Source organism: Solanum pennellii, chromosome 1, assembly GCF_001406875.1.
Source record: "Solanum pennellii chromosome 1, SPENNV200".
NCBI classification, from domain to species: Eukaryota; Viridiplantae; Streptophyta; class Magnoliopsida; order Solanales; family Solanaceae; genus Solanum; species Solanum pennellii.
In genome coordinates, this window is record NC_028637.1 from 13,469,376 (window position 1) to 13,493,627 (window position 24,252).

Consider the following 24,252-nt stretch of genomic DNA (forward strand, 5'->3'; position numbering starts at 1 on the left):
TTCCGACACGTAGGAATAATGGATCGGAGTGTCACGTTCCGACACGTAGGAATGATGGATCGGAGTGTCACGTTCCGACACGTAGGAATAATGGATCGATGTGTCACGTTCCGACACGTAGGAATAATGGATCGGAGTGTCACGTTGCGACACACAGGATTAGTGGATCAGAGTGTCACGTTCCGACACGTAGCATTAGGGGATCGGAGTGTCACGTTCCGACACGATAAGAATATAAAGAAGTAACCTTGAATTATGATAATATACTCAATTTCAAAGAACCTATTTTCCCAAATGAGTATGGTGTGGAGGCTTGAGTCCTCATAGATGTGCTTGAGGTTGTTGTCAATGGTTTTTGTACTTGTTGATTGTCACCTGTTGAGTATTGTGGTCGGTTTTGCATTATTATTCCATATATATTGCTTTCTATTTTTGGTTGGCCGATGATACCTACTCAGTACTTGTACTGACACCAACTTTTATGTTTTTCTTGTTGTTTTGTGGAGTGCAGCAAGTGCACTAGTGACTTCGTCACGTCCGCAACTCTAGCCAGTCTTCAGCACGTCAGATTTCAGGGTGAGCTATTATTCCTAGCTCGGACTGGATTCTCTCATTCACGTCTTGATGTCTTGAAGTTCGGACATGGACAATCGTTTTACTTATTTTAGTTTCTTAAATACTCTTAGAATTAGAAATTTGAGGATAGATGTACTTGATGTGATGACTTCCAGCTTTTGGGGATTATAAGTATTATACTTTAGAAGTTATTTCTTGATTATATTAATGAGTTTTGGTCTTCCGCATTATATTTTGTTCATTATGGTTGAAATATTGGTAAACGTTGGGGTTTAGATTTGTTGGTTCGTTCACATAGGAGGATAAGTGTGGGTGCCACTCGCGGCTCGTTTTGGGTCGTGACATGTGACCTACAGTTTGTTTAATGTAAATAGAGGAATTTTATGCCACTATTATTTGTAGTTTTTTCGTCATACGGTAGTCGAATTAAAATACATTAATTATGCTTCGTATGAAGTTTGTTTCATTCATTACAATTTTATTCCTCCTACTTCATGGAGATTAATCTTTACGACAAGTCATAGTTATTCATGTAACTATGATAATTTATTTTTACTATTTTGTTGACGTTTTTTAAACTCTTTGAAAAATTTCAGCAAGGATGATTAAAAATTAATTTTCTCTTTCTTCCCTTCCTACATTTTTCTTCCTATAAATAAAGAAAATGGTTTTAATTCCAGTCTGACATTACTTTTCTTGCACCTCTCAGTCTAAAGCTCACAAAACTGTTGTAATGGTTGAATTCATTACTACTTGACTCTGTATTAACAAAACATTTATTTCTATCATTATTCTTTGTAGATTTTATCGCTATATGAGAGTTGAAGTTAAATACATCGATTAAACTTCTTATGAAGTATGTTTCATTTCTCAAAGTTTTCTTCCTCCTATCTTATAAAGCTTAATCTTTTACTAAAAGTCATAGTAATTCATGTATCTATTGCAATTTATTTTTTCTATTTTTGTGTTTTTTTTAAGTTAAAAATTTCAGTGAGGATTATTGAAGATTTATCTTTTTTTGTCTCTTTTTATAGGCTTTTTCGTATACTTTTTTGAAAAATTTCTTGTTGTTTGTGTTATATTTGATAGCACAGAACAATAAATATACGATAACTAATACGCAACAAATGCTGAAGTTTGTTAAAAGAACCAAATAGATTGCTCTCTTCTTTGACACAGTTAGTATTGATTTCTCATTCTTATGTACAAACATTTTATATCCCATTGCACCCTTCCTAGAATATTATTATAGAGACAATCATTTCACTTCTTTTATCACAAGTTAACTAATTTGTCATATTTCTTTGTCTCTTCTTTTTCGACATAATAGTAGATCAAGCTTTCTTGAAAAAAATAAATGTCCAAAATACACTACTCGGAAATGAATATGCACTGTAATGAACTGTGCCAGAACCTTTACCTACATTAATTAATTGTCATTACATTCAATATTGCTATTGACTTTTTCCAGGGGCATTTATAATTGTCTCTAAATATAATTTTTGCCGCTGTAATAACTCTTTGTTTTTATCATGTTTTGTTTTATGGTTTTTGATAAATAAGTAATAACGCTTTATTTTGGCTTCTTTCAATTAAATTTGTGAATTATAAACTTGGATAAAGTCCAATACACTTCTTTTTGAAAAATATGTTAAGCAACGATTGTTAGGAAAGTAAGGTTGTCGTTATTATTATTTGTAGAAATTTATGAGTTCAAGAACTGTATTAATTATTCTTTGAGATTTTAATATTGTATGTGTAAATTTTTTTTTTAGTATATCCAGTTATGAATGATATCGCGTACTGCTCTGTTGATAATTACATTATAACCATAACAATAACTATGGTTCATTTCCAAATAACTTGGGCTGGTGATATGAAACATAAGAAATAGTAATGACTATTCTGAGACGATGAGGAAAAACAATTATGATACTAACAATTTTAGGGTCATAGGAAAGGAGCCGAAGGTCCTCCATTCGAATTAGTGAATTATGTTCTTGTATGGAAGTGATGTTTCACTTTACTTAGGAGTGTTGTTGTTCGAGGATTTTTGGTCTCTTCTTTAACGTCTGATATTGTTCATTATAAGTTCTTGGAATTTAGAAAAATTCATTACTTCTGACCAACTATTTCCATGGAGATTTCTTATACTTCTTTTTTATACGTAAAATAACTTTATCACTCATAATTCTTTTATAAAAAATCAAAACAAATAGCACTTCTAAGATTTTGGATTCCCTAAAGATAAAATGATCTTGACAACATACTGTGTATATCGAAAATCTGAATAGTACCGAATGATCAATGTGAGCTTAATGACATAATTCAATCACGTGCGAAGCATGAGTAATTTACCTAGTGATTGGAAGAATTATCTATAATAAAGTGAATAATTAATGTAGGACTATGAAAAAACTTTCCTTTTTAAATAACCTAAACAAAGTAAATATCACATAAATTAAGGGGAAAAGAAAATTAATGTTGTTATTTATTTAGAGAAATGACCGGTATAATTAGTTACTGAAAATTACTTTGATATGTCCAATTCTGTCCACTTAATTATTTTTTGCATGTGACATTTTACACCTCAAAATTGTTAAATTTGATTGTATAGGTCAGTTATAAATTGAAATTTCTGATTTTATGTCCTTTTTTTTAAGAAATCTTCATTTTTATATATATGGGATATAGAAAATACCAAGAGATATCATTTGTTTAATATTAAAGACACAAAGTTCCTACCTTTTAGCCCTTTTTATGTAAGGGCAAATCTAGAAGAATTTGAATTAAAAAAAAAGTTATATTACATCAATAAGAGTTTTTTCTGTATTTAATATAAATTTTAAATTACACAATATAAATGGCTTTGTACATTGTAAGGCATTTAATTTTCACTTTTTTAATTACCATTTTTTTAGCAAACCATGAAAAAGTTGGATGTTTTTTAGTAGTATGAATTCTATTTATATATTCATAAAATATTTTTATCAGTAATGTTATTGTGTAATAAAATATTTGAAACGAACTAATAAAATAATTAAACATAGAAAAATTGTGTTGAGTTGGGTCTTGACTCATTATCTTCCCCGTTTTGGCTGAATTCATATTGATCAAATAAAATTCTGTTTGAATCGGATCTTGATCCGTTTGTTATCTTGAAGCAATATATTTAACTAAATTGATCTAATTAGCTCAATCTTAACATAGAAGAAAAATCAATGGAAGAAATACACTTGTACATGAAAAACTATTCAAAAACTACCAAATAATTATTCTCTTTTGGATGAGTCGCGATTTATCTGAACAAATGTAGATTAGAATAGAAATGCTTAATGTTACAAGCAAATTGTAGATAGTTATGTGTATTTACTATTTTTCTTAGCTATAAACAGCAATTATTTAAAGCATTCACTACTAATATTACTAATACGATAATTACATATCATAAATTAGTTGTACCATATTATTTTCATTTTATTTCAATTATTAAATAGATTTCATCATTTCATTATATTATATGTTGCGCAACAAAAACAATAACATTTTGGTGGAATCCTATAAGTTGATCCTTTTATGTTCATTAAGGTAATACCTCCACTCGATTCAATCATGAAAGTTATAGTAGCTTAAGATAGGGCAAAGGGAGATTGATTTCATTTTCTTCCTTAAATACGCTCGTTCAAAATCCTGGTATGTATATATATTAATTTCATTATTCGTATAAATGTTTATGCTTTTACATGCCTTATCAGAACATGAAACTTGCACTTATGATTTTCACTCATGAAGTAACTTTATCTTGTTATGAGAAGCGGACCCAAATTCATATGTGTGGGTGTATATACATGTATATCTATCTTGGCAAAAATAAAAGATATAATTAACAGTGCATTTTTAATGAGTATAGAGTTATCCTTGTGCTAGAGGAATGACCAACAAAACTAGGGTTTGAATCTAGCTAAAGCCCTTATTTCTTTTTATGTTTATTGTGATATTTGGAGGCGGAGGGGTTGATTTAACATTCCCTTTGTCAACTAGCAGTAGTCGATAGTCGACTCACTTGCATAAGTTGCATTTATAAGAGAGGGGGGTAGACATAGAAAGATCCACAAGATGCTCCACAAGATTCCTCAAAATGAGAAAGCCATAGGTCAGACCTGCCAAGACATTCAGGTCTTCAACACTTTCCCTGATATACGCCTTGAACCATTCTCCCAGCTGATGCAATATTTTTTAAATAGGAAGTAGAAAAAATACATCACCAGTAGAGATATTACTCAAGTAGCCCTTCCTGGGAGTAAGAGTTGTCCGCCACGTTATGTGAGAGAATATGGTTCTGTAAACATAGCGATAAGGGTCCTAAGTCCGAAATGTCAGAGTCGGGTTCAACAGCAACGCGCTTTGCAATATGTACGAAATTACCCTAGAGAACTTAGTACCAAACACATCTTTGAATAGATTTTCATTTATGATAAAGCGTTTACCCAACACGAACGATTCTAACTAACCACTGTTAGGTGAGTTTCGAAGATTCACATAGAGCACGTGAAACACTTCGTCAAAAATCTCAAGACCACACAAATAAAAAAGAGAGACATTTTCTGAGCTTTGAGATAGGATCTTAGTGGGCAGTGAGAGTCCTTTAATTGACTGAGATTGACAACATGACCTGAAACAATAGGGAACGTTTTGAAGCGATTATACATGTGCTTCTATTTGATACCCCAAAAACATTGCGTGTCCACGTAGGAGAGAGATCCCGTCATATGGAGATGAGGCTTCTTTGATACTTTCTGCTTAGTAGTAGAAGCTCGCTTTTTTGAGGACTCGAAGAGAGAGATGGTGTCTACTTCGACGAAACTTGAAGCGACTGAGGATTTATTTTAGGTCATGGAGCGAGTTTTTGTCATGGTTAGATAAAAAGTAGAGGAGAGTGAAGGAGAGGATAAATAAAAAGAAAACATAGGAGAGAAAAGAAAGGGGATCAGACAAGAAAGGAAGGGGATTTGACAGGAAGAAGCGGAAGCGGAAGAGGCGGAAATAGATTATAATTACTAAACCAAAAAAATGAGAAAACACATTAAATTCATAAGGAAATAAAATGAATAAACAATAATGTACAAATATATTAGTCAACACATTTAATGCCAAGGCGATCTCTGAGATAGCAAAATCTTTCCTCAAGAAGAGATTTAGTAAAAATATCAGTTAATTGATTATTAGAGTCTACAAATTAAAGAGTAAAATCACCACTTTCAACATGCTCAAGAGTAAAATGATGCTTTATGTCGATATTCATAATGATGCACAATATATTTAGAAAGACTGAAAGATTATCAGAGATAGTCGGGACAGTTTCATAAGAGATATCATAATTAAGTAATTGATGCATCATCCATAAAATTTGAGTACCACAACTTTCAACCACTAAGTATCCAGATTCCGTGATGGATAAGGCAACCGAAGCTTGTTTCTTGCTATGCCATGACACCAGAGAGTGTCCTAAGATTTGGCATGTACCACTAGTGCTTTTTCGGTCATTTTTGTCACATGCAAAGTCTGCATTTGAATAACCAATTAAACCAAAATGAGTAGAATGAGGATACCATAGTCCTAGTTCTGTCGTTCCAATTAGGTTGCGGATGATTAATTTTACTGCCGTGAGATGTGATTTCTTCGAAGCAACTTGAAATCGTGCAAACTTGCATACATTATACATTATATCGGGTCGATTGACTGTAATATATAAAAATGAGCCAACTATATCTCTATTCATCTTTTCATCCACGTCTTTTCCAGATGCATCAGTTTCAAGACACGTGGACGGACTCATTGGGGTACCAAAGGCTTTGCACTTTTCGAGTCCAAACATTTTATTAATTCCTTGGTGTACTTTTCTTGACTAATGAATGTCCTATTAGTTGACTGGTTAATTTGATGTTCGAGAAAGAATGTGAGTTCTCCCATAAGACTCATTTCAAGTTTTCCTTTCATTAGATTTGCAAAGTTCTCACACAAAGAAGGATTAGAACTTCCAAAAATATTATCATCAACATAGATTTGATCTATAAAAATGTATAAACCAGATCATTGAATTAAGAGAGTTGTGTAAATTTTCCCCTAATTATTTTTGCAGTAACAACGAACTCAATCTTCCATACAAAGCTTTTCGAGCTTGTTTAAGTTTGTAAAGAGCATTGAAAGTTTATAAACAAAATCGGGACAAGAAGGATTTTCAAAACAGGAGGGTTGAAAACTTCTTCTTTTATAAAACCGATTAAAAATGCACTTTTCACATCCATTTGAATTAGTATAAAATGATTGAAAGAGGAATCAGAAAGTAAATTTCGAATAGATTATAACCTTGCCACAGGTGCAAAGGTTTCATCGTAGCCAATACCTTCTTGTTGTGAGTCGCCTTGAGCGACTAGCCATGCTTTGTTTCGAGTAACTAATCCATTTTCATCTAGTTCGTTTCGAAATGCCCACTTGATTCCAATAACAAAGTAATATTTTAGTCTTTCTATTAGAGTCCATACCAGATTTCTTTCAAATTGATTGAGTTCTTCCTTCATTGCTTGCACCCATGATTCGTCTTCCATTGCTTCATTTATTCATTTAGGTTCCATTTGCGATACCAACGTCTGAATTTTTTCATCAGGTTTATCGAGAATGAAATTTTCAGGATAATTAGTACAATGTCGCCATGCTTTTGGAATATTTGATCTGTCAGCTGGAGAAGTCGACTTTGCTTCTGCAGTAGTTGACTTCAGTATGAATTTTCGAACTGATATCTGCAGTATTTTCCACTATTTTGATGTGGGTTTATTTTGTCGTCACCCCCTTTAATTTCTTGGATTCTTGGGTTAGTCTCATCAAATACAACATCCACATATTCTTCAACACTTTAAGTTCTTTTATTAAAATCATGAAAGACTCTATTGATAGGAGCATAGCCTAAGAAAATACCTTCGTCACCCCTTGGATCGAACTTACAAAGATTGTTCTTACCGTTGTTGTGGATGAAACACTTGCATCCGAAGGGATGAAAGTAGCTTATGTTTAGTTTCCTACATCTCCACAGTTCATAGGGAGTCTTCTTCAGTAAAGGTCTAATTAAGCACCTATTAAGAATGTGACATGCAGTGCTCACTGCTTCTACCCAAAAGTGATCTTGTAAACATCTATCCAAAAGCGTTGTTCTTTTTGTATCTTGTAAGGATCGAATTTTTTGTTCAAACATTACACATTTCTTAAATATGTTTGAACGCCTACTTAACCTCTCAAATCTAGTTTACCATAACATTAAGAAATTTTCTCCAAAATTAATTTGAACTTCAATAAATGATAGTTTTAAAGATGATGAGTAATTTGTATGAAAATATAACGGGCAATCATTACTAAGAAGAGTTAAGAGAAGTTGGTTGGTTTTTTAAAAAGAGTACTTAAAGTCAACAAGAATAAATACAAGAATGAAATAAAGAATTTATCATGATTAGTGTATTTATGTGTTTTTTAAGGATCTAAAATGTCGGGTTAGGGTTCCTTTCAAATCTTTTTCTTTCGAAATTTGAAAAAATGTAATCTTTTTTCCCTTTTATAAATTTTATTTTGACAAGAGCTCTCTTAATATTTAAAAGAATTTTTTTAGATTTCTTATGTGAAAAAAATGAAAATATTTCGTATTTTAAAAATGAAGATTTCTAGTATATATATATGTACTAAAAAAAGATTTTCATTTTCTAGTATATATGCATGTATATATATCATATTATACTAAAAGCATGAAGCTCCATAGTTAAAAGTTGAATTACAAAAATATCCCTAATCATATTAAAAATAATTATTTTGTCCTGATCATTTAACTAATGTATCAAACTTTTCATATTACAGTATTTATATCTTTTGTCTTTTAAACTTCAATCAGTTAAATATTCTATATCCTTTTCATATTCTTTGCACTTTATAAAGTTATCACCCTATCAAATTTCTTTATCATTTTATTCTCACTCCTCTTCTGTTAGACTACAGAAAAACTACTATTACTATCGCCCTCTTATTTGTTGAATTTTGTCCAGCATAAGGTAATACTATTTTTTTCCCATTTATCATTTTATTCTTACTCCTCTTTTATTAGACTACAAAAAAACTATCACTTACCTCTTGTTGATGTGAATCATTAGGCAATTTTCATGTACTTTTTTTGTTTTAAATATTAATATTTATTTGATCTTAATTAGAATGATATTTTGTATCATAGTTTTATCTTTATAATTTTAGATGTTTTTTTTTGTTACGGGAGAAGGTATCATCAAGAATTTACTCGTTAAGTATTTCTTTTTACTATATATATGTTATAATTAAAGTGTTAAGAAGGGTATGAATGTTGTATTTGTTCTTATCTATTTAATTTTTTTGTATTCTTTACCGATTTATACTTCTTTAATTTAATCTACTATGGAATTATGAATGTTATGTATATTTTTATTAGTGCTGAAATTACTAATTTATGACTTTTATATTCATTTTTAAATGTACTTTTATAATATTTTTTTCTTTTATCCTTTCCTTACTGATATAGTTTGTTTAAGTAGATACATATTTGTGTACTTAGTATATGAAGCGTAATGAGAGATTATTAAGGATAAATCATATAGATATATTCATATTATTAGATGCTATAGTAATATTATTATTTTTTATATTTCTTGCTTGATGGTCAATGTAATATTCGATTATTATGAATTTTATTTAATGAATAAAATATAAATTGGTAAAACTAATATTTTTAAATTCAATATTTTCTATATAATAATTGTATGGAACAAACGTGCAACGCACGTTCCGAAAACTAGTATACTAAAAAAGATGAGTAGTTAATCGCGTCAAGCACAACAAATTTCACTAGTTAAGGAGTGTAAATAAGCGGTAATTGATAAGGTTGGAAGAATCAATCTTTACTAGAAGTCAAAAAGAAAAAAAAATAAAAAAGGGAAGTTAATTCAAAGACAAAAATATAACTAGTACCCATCACAGGAATCATATGAATGAGATATACAATGCAATCCTCGTGAGAGAAGCATTGCATTGTCCTCGTAAATCAAAGTCCTATATATAGTAAAGAAGTTCTTCAACAATTTCCCATCCAACCTCAATAATGGTAAACTCTTCTTCCAACAACCCTAAGTTTATCCAAATCATTAGTTCCTCTGATGAATTATGTCGTCTCGTAAGTTCATCTTTGTTTTGCTAACAATTTCCCTTTTTTATTTTAGTGCATTTGTAATTTTAGTCCTTGTGAATTATTGATTTTGTAGTAGAACTATTTATCTCGTATGAAACTAAATTAAAATTTCCTTTTCATACCGAGGATTACTGTAGTATTTGCTAAAAGTCATTGCAAAAACATGTTAAGCCCCGTGTTTCTTGAGGCTCCCCATTGAAAATCATGGGAGGTTGAAGTGATAATGTCTCAAGGCGAAATTTGGCTAGCCAAAGGATGGAATGGTTTCTGTGCCTATTACTCAATAAGTGTCAGGAGCCTATTAATGTTCACATAGATCCCGTGTTCTCACTTTGATGTCTCTATATATGATCAAAGTACATCAGAAATTGAATATCCAATACATCAAGATATTGAAGTTGTTGAAGAAGAGGAAGTAATTCCATTCTTCCAATATAATGCTAATGTAATAGAGGAAGATATTCCAGTTTACCTTCAAGCTAATGCTAATGTAATTGAGCAAGGTATGTAAACATCATAACTGATTTATTAACTATTAAGGTGAATACATTATGTAGTCATATATACATTGCATTTGGATATCTATTTCAAGAAATGTGCATGTAGAGACAATAATTTATATTTCCATAAGACATTTTAAAGTTGTGGTCTTAATTATTCAATACCATTTCATTGGGACTTATATCATACTAGTTGTCAAACTTATATCAAGTTGTTGCAGATAAGGAGGTTGAGAGGCTAATAGCAGAAGTGAACAAGTTAATCCAAAGATTTATAGAAGTCGACACAACTTGTTGAACTTAAATGGTGACAATCTGTATTTTGAAATGGTTATAAAAAAGGCACATGCTACTTATATGGTAACGTTTAATAGTTTTTACTTTGTGTCGTCAGATTTTTTAGTTTTTCATTCCATTACACACTTACTATTTTTCTGAAAATCTAACGATCATGTTTGTTTGATGAATATTTTTGTTAGAGTATCCCGTTGAGATTCGCCCAAACTACAAATATAATCAACATGGCGAATATGAGGCTGGTTAATGAAGAAGGTGCAGAATGGAGAGTGGATAGAGGGTATAATGGGAGTAAGGTTAACATAAAAGGGGATGGACTACATTCCAAAAAGATAACAAGATAGCTAATGGTGAAACTTGTCGCTTCAAATTAATTCGGGGCCCTATTGCAAATGTTTTGTAGGTTAAGAAGATCCCAACACCCCTTTTGATTGCAACAAATTAGCTACAATTTCTTTGGGTTGCATGTTGGATATTTTAGTTTGTCTTAGGAAGATGCTAGGGAAATGTTATATATGTTTTCTTTAGAAAAAAAAGACAAACAAACTTGCACTTAATTTGCTAGGATATGAAATTTCAGATAGGTTTTTGCATAAATTGTCTTGTTATAACAAGTATGTGTATTCATCAAGTGCTCAAGTGTGAACACCTAATTTTTTACCAAAACATAATATATTTTACACCAATTTAAAAAGGGTTATATTTAAAATAAAATAAAATAATAATAAATTGTAAATTAATAAAAATTATAAGATCAATTATAGTTTAATAGTTTAAAAAATTGATAAATAGAAGTTGGGAATTTAAGTTATTTGTTAATTATCAAGTCTAAAAATAATAATAATACAGAAAATATTATGACAAAGTATAGAAAAATAAAAGAAAAGAGGAGTCCTAAAGATTTCAAATTTGTTTTACCTTATCCTAATTATTCCCAACTTCCTATCTTATTTTCCTAAAAAATCTCATCCCATTTATTAATTTTTTTTATTTTTTCCCGTCTGGACTTTTTTAAAAAGCTTCAGACATTTTTTTATTTATTTCTATTTTTATTAATTTGCTATTATTATTATTCTTATCTCAACCCCAATTTTCTCAACTAATTTTTAAATTTAATCCTAATTCCACTACACTACGTTTCTTAAAATTAGCACCAGATTCTCACCCAAAAAATATTATATAACCCACGGTCAGTTGAAAAAAAATTAAAGAAATAGACAGAGAGATATAGAGCAAACAAAAAGAGAAGAAAAGTGAGTTATTCTTTTGAAAATTAGGTTAGAGTTAGTGTTTTTTGTCGTGGTTCTAAATTTGTGGCTCAAATCAGTAGATCGTAGAAGTTATTTTTCGTGATATTCATTTTCGCAGCGAGGTAACTCTAAATTATCGCATTATTAAAATGTAATATTGTATGAAAATTTGAATCTAATAATATGAAGTACTTTGAATCGTATGTTATTATTATGTAATATCAATCCGTGATGCATGTTACGATTCCTTTTTATTTTTTTCTCTCGATCTGAAAAACGGAACAAAAAAAACATGTTTCATTTTTTATACATTATTTCAATAAATAAGATGGTTTCCTCTGGAATAAACGTAAGATGATTCATCACTTATTCGTATTATTATTAAATATAATTAGAAGGATATATAATATTATTTACAGAAATATGGTTAAAAAAATAGACAAATGATTGGAAATATTAATAAAAAAAGCATAAAAAGAAAGTACAACCAAAATAATAATAACAATAATTATAATAATAATAATAATAATAATAATAATAATAAAGAAAGAAAAGATAAAAAAAAACATAACTAAAAAATTAGAAAACAGAGAGAGAATGTTAAAAAAAAATTTAAAAAAATAAAAATAAAGAGAAAGAATCAGAGTGAAAAAATAAATAGGAAAACGTAAAAAAAAAAGAAAAAAAAAGGAAAAGTAAAAATAAAAAAAATACAAATATAAAATTAATAAAATAGCCGTAAAAAAACAAACAAAAACAACACAATTAAAAAAAATAAATAAAAGAGTAACGAAATTATTACAAAATAATTTGAACAAAAAGAGACACAATCGATAAAAAAAAATAAAAAAAAGAGAGAAAAAAAGATTTTACAGAAAACAAAAAAAAAATTTAAAATTAAAAAAACAAAAAGTGCAGAAAAAAAAGAAAAAAAAAAAAGAAAAAAAAAATTTTTTTTAAAAAGAGAAAATTTTGTTTCATTAAAAAAAACTAAACATTCCTAATCTATTTCGGATTACTTGATAAAAACTAACTTCAAATCATATAAAAATTCTATAATAACATTAAAAAATAAAAACATAAAAATATAAGCAAATATATGTATATATATNTCTAGTTTGCAGACCAACAAAATAGAGTCAAATTTCCTTTTGATTAGCGATTTAAATAAGGTGACTTGGAACACCAAAACTCAATTCCATGTGGCGACTCTAAATAATAATTATCCCTTTTCAAAATGTCACTTTAATTGGAAAAAATCTTTTTCTTTCAAAACAAATAAAATATAAAAAATATTGAGAGAAAAAAAAGGGGTGTGACATCAAGTAAGCATTTTGTTTTGTAAACATTATGTAATGTTACTCTTTTTGGTTTTTCGTTATATATATTTAAAAAAAAATTAATCGTTAATTTTTTTATGAAAATGAATTACTTTTTTTTAGCTTTGTAAATGGTTTTTTTTAGCAAATCCACCACTAGTCACAGCGTCTAGCGGGTATTGAAAATAAAAAGATATTAATAGGGAAATGTACAAGCAAGGGAGGATAGGTCTTACCTTACTATTTCTAATGAGATAAGAAGTCTCTACAAATTAAGAGGCATGGAGAAAATAAGAACCAGAGAAAACTAGGTATTCTATGATAATCACCGAGTTTATAATCCTCACTACGATGATATTAAAAAGTAGGATGCTTCATTAATGCATATAAAATCCAGGAATAATGACGAGTTATCCAACTCAATTTTCATTTGATGTAACTATGAACCAAAAAAGATAGTTTGCCCATTTAATGTATTCTAAAGTATATTCTTCTTATATTTTTTTTTCAAATATGTCTAGCAATAATTTATAATTTATCATTTCTTGTTGGATTTGTTGGATCTTGATAAAGTCGTTGACATTGTCACATGGTTTTGCTTTGCCAGTATCACCATTAGGTGCCTTGGAAAAAATTCCTCACTCACCTTACAATCCCAACTATGTTATCTTCCATATGTCTTTTTTTTGCATTTTGGTGCTTCCACTTCTTTGTTGTGTAGGTAAATGATCCCCATCCATAGTCACCTTATCAAATCATGTATCCAACATATCATCTTCATCATCCCCATCAAACATTTCACTACCCAAGTCAAGAAAGAAATCTCTATTATCCAAGTTTACTTTCGTATCACTCAATTTAGATGAAGTATCTAAGACTACCATATATGCCTTTGTCTTACTTGTAGGAATAAATTCGAGTGTTTCAGGGCTTAACTTAACCGACAAAGTGAAGGGGTATTAGTCTCTACCTCAACTAAATTTTCCCATCATGAAGCACTCGTTTCCCCTTGTTTTTCCGTAGCTTCATTTAAATCGGTTGTAGCCATCTCCTGTTTCAAAATAAACATGGCAGGTGTATTTGGATTGATTTCTTTTCCATCTATCTCCTCTATTACCATGGACTACTTTTTATGTGTCACAAGAGCTTGTTGATCAGTATGATCAATATGGTAGCATTCTTTCAACTTCGATTATTGATCAATCGGCTTTTCCAAGTCTAAAGTATTCAAAGATTCAGCAGAAAATTCAGTCGTACCACGTAACCCTCCATATTGTGAAAAATTCTCATCTCGCAACACATAAAACTAAGTAAATTCAACCATAATATTACATCTATCAAGATCAAGTTGTGTAGAATTATGTTGGTGCAACATTTAATTTTTTGAGGATTTAAAGTCAATAGTTATATTAATGTCAGACCATAATTCGTTGATACTGGTTTTTTCTGCAATAGAGGAGCCTTATTTTTCATCATATTGCTTTAATTTAGTTACCATTACTGCATTAGGCAATGCCAACTCTCCATCGTTCACAAATCTAGATGATAACTGGCGTGTAGCGACTTATGATCTAACAATCAACTCTCGAGAGTTATTATCTGCATTATTTTGTGCCTCAACATCAATATGTATTGGCGTTGAAGAACCTATTCCAGCCGCACTAAGTTTCTCATTTATTTTACTAGTGAGTGTTCCAATATCTTCTTTAAGCCCAGATGTTGCAGTAAAAAGCAGGATACCTGGTGTGTTAACTCTTTATTGACTAGTTCCTGTAGGGTGTTTCTCCTATTTAAGGTTATCCATGCTAATTTTTTCAGAATTGATGTTAGACTAATTTGGTAATGTTACCTCTTTTAAAATTTGTTGAATAGAATGAACTTTCTCTTTGTCATACAAAATTGATCGCAAATGTCGTTCAAACTTTTCTTTGTTAATTTTTGTTTCATTGAAAAATGCACCTTCGATCTCCAAAGTTAGTCTATATTCAACCTCCTTGTGACCCTGATATTTATATGTTGTGCAGTACGAGGGAAATTTTTCAAAGACAATTTGTAACAGCTCATTACTCGTATTAGCCAAAAAATTATTAAGAAGCTAAAATTTATCATTTTTGGAAAGAATAGGAAAAATTGGGAAAAATTGCTATATTAAGAAAATGAGTTTTTTGTCATTTTCAAACGGTCATAACTTGTAGATCATGAGGAGTAAAAGTCAGTTCTTTATATTGTTGGATATCCCTTTAATATATCTTTCAAACGCCTTCAAGTTTATGAATTTTTCTTCTCATAAGAGGGAGATATGCCTATCGGAAGTTGGGCATTTGGATTGGGGAAGGTCCCAATCCGGATTTTAGTAAGCGTAAAGTGGCCTTTTGACCCAGCTATTTCCTAATTTGTTTTAACGTTTTATTAGGGGTAAAACTAAGCTTTAAGTAATTTTTAGAAAAGTTATTCACGCTTAGGGCTTGTGTAAAAGTGAAAAGGAGAGGAAGAAGAAGGGGGAAGACCTAGAATTCATCCAGAACGCCAAGTTCTTCGAGTGGAATTCATCGGAGGTGATATCTATTAAGGTGTGTGACATATATTTGTGTTGGGGTTAGTTCACCAACGCACAAACGTTTTCAACTAAGCAAATTTTGAGTATTTTGAATGATGAACATTGAAGCTCTAGAAGAACAATGATTGAACTTTTGTTGGTTGAGTTGTGTTATTCCCTTAGTTGATTTGATTTATATTCCTGGGTTGTTTTTATGGTATAATCTATTTTTTATTGAGGTTATTAGTGATACTAAGCGATTGGAGGAAAGATCCATCGAAGTTTAAAATGTTTAGAGTAGAAAATGGGAGAAGAAAAGAAGAAAATAATGTCTGAGAGGCCCTGGTTCGCCGCACCAAAAAGAGTCCCTCAGGACAGTTTGTATCTTTCAAGCTCTAGTGTGCCACGCCAGCCATAGCCCCTCAGGAGAGATGTTGTCCGTTAGGCTCTTCCGCTCCACGCCTCTAAGAGTACCAAGGACGCCTGGAGACCTCATTCTTTCCCCATCTTTTCATACTAGTTCCGAAGAGATTTGGCTAAAACTCCTAGTCGATCCAATATTCTAAGGTACATATAAACATAATGAAATCATCCATAAATCAAGAACCTTGATTCCATAATCCAATTCAAGAAAAGTTAAGATCAAAGTTTAAGAAGTTAAGTTTTAATGCTAAGAAATAAGTCAAGTAAAGTTCTTAAGGTTTCCAAGAGTCTTATTTAAGTGTTTTAACATCTTATTAAGACTCATGTTTCGAGTTAAAGAAAGTGTAAAAGTTGAAGCGTTTCCTTCAAAGAAGTATAAGAGAACTATGTATTCCCTAAAGAGTTGATTAAGATCAAAAGTTTCAAGTCAAGCAAAGAGTAAAGAGTTGAGTTCATTTCTCAAAGGATATAAGGGAACTAAGAATTACCTAGAAAGTTTATAAATGATTTTACATTTCAGTTAAAAGGAAACTAAGATTTCCCAGAAAACCTTTTAACAAGAAAATGGAACATTAATTCCAAGAGATCTTTTAAAGATAATTGTTGAGCAATTATCTCAACCCAAAGAAAGGAAGTTATTTTAAAATTATGAGCTAATGTATGTATTGGGAGATGTATTGAGCACCGATGTGGGGATAATACTTCATATTATCTCAAGACCCATGTAAATCATCTGTCTATCATGGCTGTTAATGGGTAATACTCTTTAGATGATCACTTAAGTTAAGCTAGTGGATCAACTAAGTTAACGAGTTCTATGGGATGGAAAAGTATATGACCATTCTTTCATCGTCGGCAAGACGTTGTATCACCAATTAGGCTCATAGTTGTGGTTGTCGGTCATAGATTCTCCCACAGAACTTTATTATTTTCATATAAAAGTAAAATTGATTTTTTTATTGCATTTCCTTTAATGAACTAAATATTTTTATTATTTTATATGCATTGAGTTGAGTATTCATGAGTTGAGAATATCGAAGGTAAGTTAATCTTATTCTTATTAAGTTTAACTCATTGTTAACAATCAAACTCACATACTCGTACATTCAATGTACTGATGCTAGTGGATCTGCATTGTCTTATGATGAAGACATAGGTAACCATGATCGGCATCCAACGTCTCGTTTATCCAGTTTGAGCACTCAAAGTCAGTGGTGAGCCTCGTTGCATTCTGGATGATTCTTGTTATTGCATTCATGTCTTTTCATCAAAGAATGTTGTAGGGGTTGTCCCGACATTCAACATACGATTTTTAGAGGCTTCATAGATGGATAGTATGTCATTTAGTTAAGTTGAGTCTCTTTATTTACATATATCTATTCTGCTGTAGAAGTGCCTTATTTTGTTCATCTTAATTTGGTTCAGCAACCCCAATTGCATTAGGTTAACCCAACTTTCAATCATTCATAAATCTAGACGGTAACTGTCATGTAGTACCTTCTGATCTAACAATCATCTCCCTAGAGTTCTTATCTGCATTATTTTGTGCCTCAACATTAATATGTATAGGAGTGGATGAACCTGTTGCATCCACACCAAGTTGCTTGTTTATCCTACAACTCAGCGTTCCAATATCTTCAATAAGCGCAGATATTGCAGTAAGAAGCAGGATGCCTTGTGTTTTAACTATTTCTTGACTAGTTGTTGTAGCGTGCTTCTTCTTTTTAAGGTCATGCACACTATCTTTCCAGAATTCATGTTAGATGAATTTGGAAATGTTAGCTCTTTCCTAGTTTGTTCTATAGAAGAAACATTCTTTTTCTCATCCAAAATTGATTGGGAATCGCCTTCAAACTTTATTCGTTATTTTTTTCATTGATCAATCCACCTTTGATCTCCATAGTCAGTCTACATTCTTTCTCCTTGTGACCCAGACGTTTACATGTTGTACAGTTTAATGGCAATTTGTCATACACAATTTGTAACAACTCATACGTCGTGATTGCCAATAAATTGTTATGAAACTAAAAAATAATTTTTTTGAAATAATAGGAAAAATATGGAAAATTTCATATGTTAAGAAAATGTGTTTTTGGTCATTTTGAAATGGCCATAACTTCTAGATAAGGAGTAGTTAGATACATTTCTCTATATGAATGTAAATCCGTTGAAGTGAAATTTCCAATGCCGTCAAGTTTACAAATTTTTTATATCGTATGAAGGAGATATTCCTATGAGAAGTTGGAAATTTTGATTGGGGAAGGTCCTAATCCGGATTTTAGTAAGGGTAAATTGCTCTTTTCACAGAACTATTTTCCTATTTGTTTTAAAGGTTTATTACGTGTAAAACTAAGCCTTAAGTCTGTTTTAGAAAACTTATTCACGATTAGGGATTGGTATAAAAGAGAAGAGAAGAAAGAGAAGGGGCAAAGACCAAGAATTCATCAAGAATGGCAACATATTTGAGTGGAAATCATCAGGGGTGAACCTTATTAAGGTATGCGAGATCTTTTCTGTCGGTTTAGTTCACACACACACATACTTTTTCAATTCAACAAATTTTGAGTACTTTGAATGATGAACATTGAAGTTGTTAGAGAACAATGGTTGAATTCTTGTTGATTGTTTGGTGTTATGCATTTAGTTGATCTTTTTCATCTTTTTGGGATGTCTTAAGGGTCTAATCTATTAGGTATTACGGTAATAGGAATCCTCAACGATTGGGGAAAATCCATGGAAGTTTGAATGGTTAAAAGTAAAAAAGTTGAAAATAAAAAAGTAAAATCCCTTCTGTCAGGTCCTAGGGCGCTACGCCATCCAGAACCCCTCATGACTGTCTCTTTCTCTAAGACTCTACTATGCCGCGAAAGCCAGAGCCCCAAGAATGCCTGGATACCTTGTTATTTACCAATCTTTTTGTACTTGTTCTGAACTTATGAACCTAAAACTCCTAGTTGATTCGAACACTCTAAGGTACACTAAACTTTATGAAATCATCCATAAAATGAAATCATTAACCTTGAATCCACAATCCAATTCAAGGAAATTTAAAATCAAAGTCTAAGAAGCTAAGAGTTAAGTCTTACAGTTATGAAATAACTCAAAGTTAAGTTCATAAAGTTTACAAGAGTCTTATTTAAACATTTTAACTTCGTATCAATACTCAAATTTCGAGTTACAGAAAGAGTAAAAGTTGAAGTCTTTTCTTCAAAGAATTATGAGAGAACCAAGTATTTCCTAAATATTTGATTAAGATAAAATGTTTCAAGTCAACGAAAGAGTAAATAGTTGAGTTCGTTTGTCAAAGGCTATAAGGGAACTAAGTATTTCCTATGATGTTTTATAAATATATACATTTATGTTAAGAGGAATCTAAGATTTCCCAAAAGAGTTTTGAACAAGAAAAGGGAACATTTATTCGAAGAGATTTTTTAAAGCTTAATGTTGAGAAATTATCTCATCCCAAAGGAAGGAAATAATTTTTAAAACATGAGTTAAAATATATTTTGGGAGTATTATTGAGCATCGACGTAGGGGTAAGAGTTCATATTAAATCAAGTCAACAATTAAAACATGTAGATATCATGGGTATTAAAGGGACATAATTTTTAGATGATCACGTAAGTTAAGTTAGTGGATCCACTAAGTTAATGAATTCTATGGGACGGCAAAGTAAATGACACTTCTGGTAGTGTGGGTAAGATGTTTTATCACCACTTATGCTTATAGTGGTGGTTTTCGGTAAGAAAATCTCCCACATAACTATATTATTTTCATATACAACTAAAGTTGAGTTTGTTATTGTATTTCTTTTAATGAACTAAGTTGTTTTACTTTTTTGCAATGCTTTATATGTATCACATATGTTTTAATTGACTTATATATGTAGTGAGTTGTGCAATTATGAGTTGTGAAGAGCCAATGTAAATTAGTTCTATTCTTATCAAGCTTTAGTGGTTGTTAGCAATCCAACTCTCATACTCATACATTCAATGTATTGATGCCAGTTTTTCCTGCATCGTCTTAGGATGTTGACGTATGTAACGACGATCATTATCCAACTCCTCGTTGATCCAGTTTGAGCACTTAAACTTAGTGGTGATCCTCCTTGTATTCTACAGGATCCTTCGTTATTCCTCTCCAGCCTCTTCATCGTAGAATGTTGTGGGGTTTGTTACGACATTCATCATAGTAGGTTTAGGGGCTTCATAGACTGACAGTCAGTCATGTAATTCATTTAGGTCTTTTTATTTCTATATATCTTATTTTGATATTTAATGCCATTTTAACTAAGAAAATTAATTTAACTTATTTATGAGAATGTTGTTGTTTTATCATTGAGTAAGTATTCTGTTGAGTTAATTAAGATAGGTCAAGGATTCGCTCAAGGCCAACAATGGTCATTCGGTGCCGTCCACGTCTAGGATGTATGTTCGGGGCGTCACAAACCTGGTATCATAGAACACAGTGTTCAAAAGTTTATGAAGTCCTGTCTATCGAGTCCTAGTCATTTGTGTGAAACGCACCACATCTTTGAGTAGGAGGCTGCAACATTAAGGAATTTCATTACTTCGTTCATCTTCCAATTTCGTATATTACAATTTATATCTAAAAAGTTTCCCTCATGTGTTTTAGATAATCATGCCTCCACGAAGAGAATCTACAGGTCGTCCAGCCATAAGGAATGTAGAAGAACTGGAGGTACCTAATGCACCCGAGTGTAACCTTAAAGGGAAGTTACCAATGTTGAGTTCCACGAGTCTATCCAAATGGTAAGACAAGCAGTGAATAACCAAGTTAGGCAACAAAGAGGAGTTCGACAAGAAAGGGCAGACCCTTCAATGAATAGGGAATTTTTGAAAATGAACCCCTCAAGATTTTTCTAGTTCAATCACTACTGAGGATCTGGAGAACTTTGTCAAATAGCTTCAGAAGGTGTTTGAGGTGATGCAAGTTCTAGATACTGAAAGGCTTCAACTAGTTACATATCAACTAAAGAATGTGGCTAAGACTTGGTTCGATTAGTTAAATGACGGCAGAGGTAAGGATGCACCACATCTGAGATAGTCTTGTTTCGAAGAGGCTTTATTGGGGCGGTTCTTCCCCTAAGAAATTAAGGAGGCTCTGAAATAGGATTCCTTGAGTGTTCATGAGTATGGTGTTAAATTCACCCAATTGTCTAGCTATGCTCCTAATATTGTTATTGACATGAGGAGCAGATTGAGTTTGCTTTTCGCTTTCTTAGGTCTTGCATCTCGTAAAGACGGAACAGCGGCAATGCTTATCGTGGACATGGAAATATCTGGATTTATGGTTTATGTGCAAGAAGTTGAAGAGGAAAAGTTGAAGGATAGAGAAGATTAAAGGAATAAGAAAGCCAAGACAGGGAATGAGTCTAGGCAGTAGAAAGGTGACTCAAATTGGCCACAATTTCCGAAACAGAAGGGGCATGCACCATCATCATCTTGTGCACCGCCTACAAACAGAGCGTTACTACAATGGCTATAATGCAAAAAACTAATGATATAGGCTAGAATAATCTAAAGGAAGCGTGTCACAAGGGGTAGTTGGGCTTGTGCATGTGCTAAGTGTGGTAGAACCCACCTAGGCAAATGTCGTGAAGGCCAAAGATTTTCTGCAAGTGTGGTGAAGAGAGTAACATAATGAGAGATTTCCCTTATAATAAGCAAGGTGGTGGAATTCTGGCCAATAGAACTCAATTGTTATCAGTTGCTCCAAAAGTCAGAAGTACACCTAGAGGAGCCCCAGAGGGGCAAACTATTTTTATGCAATCACTAGTCTCCAAGAGCAAGAGAGCTCTCCTGATTTTCTCATGGGTATGAAAAATGAATTTACTCTTGATGCTTATGCTTTTCTAGACCTAGGATTAGATCAAGTTTGTGTTTTATAACTCCTTATGTTGCAAATCATTTTGATATTATCACTGGAAAACTTTGTGAACCTTTCTGTATTTTTACCCAGTTGGAGAGTCTATTCTAGTGAAAAGAGTCTATCATGATTGTCCTATTTCTATCAAACAGAAAAACACCATTATTAGTTTTTAGTTATGTCTTTTGGGTTTACCAAAGCAGTAGCAGTGCTCATGGATCATATGAATAGTATTCAAGCCTTACTTAGATATGTTTGTTATCATCTTCATTGATGACATACTAATATTGAAGGAATGAAGAAGATCATGCTAGTAACCTCATAATAGTACTTCAGAAATTGAATGAAAAGGAGATATATGCCAAGTTCTCCAAGTGTGAGTTTTTTCTTAAGTGTGTGGAATTCTTGGGCCACATCATTTTCAATGATGGGATTAGAGTTGGTACCCAAAATATAGAATTAGTTCAGAGTTTGCCTAGACCCATGTCTCCAACCGATTTTAAGAGTTTCTTGGGTTTAGCAGGCTAATATAGAAGCATTGCTGAGGGGTTTTAATCTATCTCGTCTCCCTTGATCATGTTGACTCATAAAACAGCAGAGTTTCAATGGTCTAAAGCTTTTGAGAAAAGCTTTTAGGAGTTGAGAAAAAGGTTGACTACATCTCCAATTTTGACTTTATCAGAGGGTACTCAGGATTCTGTGTTGTAGTGTGATGTATCAAGTGTTTGTTTTGGCTATGTGTTAATGTAAAAAGTCAAGGTCAAAGCCTACGCCTCCAAATAGTCGAAAGTTCATGTGAAGAAATACCCAACCCGTGACATAGAATCGGCTGTTGTAGTTTTCGCCTTTAAGATATGGCATTACTATTTGTACGGCGTTCATGTTTATATATTTACTGACCATAAGATCCTAAAATATGTGTTCACCTAGAAGCACCTCAATCTAAGACAAAGGAGGTGGTTAGAACTACTCAGGAATTATGACATAAGTATTCTTTACCACTCATGTAAGGATAATATGGTTTTTGATTACTTAAAATGGTTATCCATAGGGAGTACAGCCCATGTTGAGGAACAAAAGTGGGAGTTAGCTAAAGATGTGCATAAACATTCATGTTTCGGAGTCAGACTTAAGGATCTCACAGAAAGAGGGATAGTGGTGACTAATAAGGATGAATCATCAATAGTGTCTAAGGTTAAATAAAAGCAAGACCAAAACAACATTTTGCTTTATTTGACGGAAAATGTTCATAAAAAAAAAGTATTGGCTTTTGAACAAGGCGGAGATATTGTGCTAAAGTACTAAGGTAGATTATATGCTGGTTGGACTCAAAGAGAGGATCATAGAGGAGGCTAATAGCTCAAGATACTTTATTTATCGAGTTCCACCAAGATGTACCGCAATTTGAATGAGGTATATTTGTGGGAAGGCATGAAGAAGGACACTGTAATGTTTGTTGCCAAGTGCCCAAATTTCTAACATGTGAAAGTAGAGCACCAAAAATATAGAGAATTGGATTAGACTACAAAACATCCAGAATGGAAGTGCGAGATGATTTATATGGAATTTATCACAGGCTTCCCAAGATCTCGCGGGTAACATGATTATACTTAGTTAATTGTCAATTGAATGACAAAATCAGCCCACTTTTCGCCGGTAAAGACTACCCATTCAGCTTAGGATTATGCTAATATTTAAAATAAAGAAGTGGTAAGACTTTATGGAGTTCTGGTCTCTTATTTTTACAGATAGAGGTGTACAATTTTTCTACTTTATACGCTCAAATTATACTTCCCTAAAGAAGTATAAGCGGTAGTATCAAGTGAAGAACCCAATTGTTAGGTTGGGGTCGATTCCACGAAGAAAATGGTTTAGACTTAACTTTAGTCTATGATTAAGTCTATTTAGTCATGTCCTTTCGGAAAATAGATAATTGAAAGGGGGGGGGGGGGAAACAAAAGGGTTCAATTATTTCTAAGTAAACAAGTAGCAAGATTAAAACTTTGTTTTTTATCAAGTGACGATAGAAACTAGGGGTGTAAGTGTTTCCCATAGGTTTATAAAGTTGTAATCCTAGCGATAATAATTCTTTCCTAGTGTCTTGCATGCAAAGTGGTTAGTTTTGTATCTCTAATTCCTTGGTCCAACAACTAGAGAATTTCACTCCGTACCTTGGTCCGACTACATGTGTCTACTTTACTAAACCTTACATTAC

At 31.9% G+C, this 24,252-nt stretch overlaps 1 pseudogene; it reads left to right on the forward strand.

Moving 5' to 3' along the window:
- Positions 1-10,621, forward strand: part of LOC107017773 — a 22,731-nt pseudogene extending 12,110 nt beyond the window's left edge.
- The last annotated feature ends 13,631 nt before the right edge of the window (positions 10,622-24,252 follow it).